Below are 743 nucleotides of genomic sequence, written 5' to 3'. Positions count from 1 at the left end.
CTAAAGGCCTGTGTGTTGTTTTTCCCATATAATAAAAATAAAAACAATTTGGTTCTTTGTATCTTAAGATATATTCCATGTAAAGGAAGAAACTATTTTTAAAAATATCTAGTTTTCTATATGCAGTGAGTAAAAAAAATTTTTAAAATAAGCTTTTAAAATAACTATATACTTCATTAGTACTATTAAAGTAATACCTAAGACTGAACCTTGAAAGTTGCTGCTTAATACATTTAAAAATAATTCCTTTGTATTTAATGGAAGGGTTGTTACTAAACCTAAGATTTCCAAGTAGCATAAAAATACAGTGCTTTTCTGATGCTGTCTCCTCGCAAGTGGAATGCTTTGAATTATAGTGATGATTTTTAAATCTCTAAAGTTGCTTCCTATGTGAATTCAGAGAATCCACCACCATTTAAAATACCTAAGAATAATTTTGTTGCAAATTTTCAAGACGAAAAAAATTATTTCTGAATTTAGGAGGTCAGAATTTTTAAAGCTTCACAAACCATAAAGGATTTGGCCTAGAAACATTCTAGTTCAAAAGGATGTTATTTGCTTCTTGGCTCTTGGTTTCATTTCAGTAATGTGAGAGCTTTAGGCCAGCAAGTGAGTTATTCAGGGGTTGAGAATTTATTTTAGAAGAGAATGTTTTGATAAAATGAAAAATGCTTTTCCCTACCCTCCAGGCTCTAAAATTTCATGGTATTTTAGGAAGCTAAGAACATTTAAGAGCACATTAA

The sequence above is a fragment of the Pipistrellus kuhlii genome, unplaced genomic scaffold, assembly GCF_014108245.1.
Source record: "Pipistrellus kuhlii isolate mPipKuh1 unplaced genomic scaffold, mPipKuh1.p scaffold_m20_p_3, whole genome shotgun sequence".
In the NCBI taxonomy this organism is placed as follows: Eukaryota; Metazoa; Chordata; class Mammalia; order Chiroptera; family Vespertilionidae; genus Pipistrellus; species Pipistrellus kuhlii.
The sequence above is the reverse complement of the archived record's forward strand: the minus strand, read 5'-3'. Positions refer to the sequence as shown.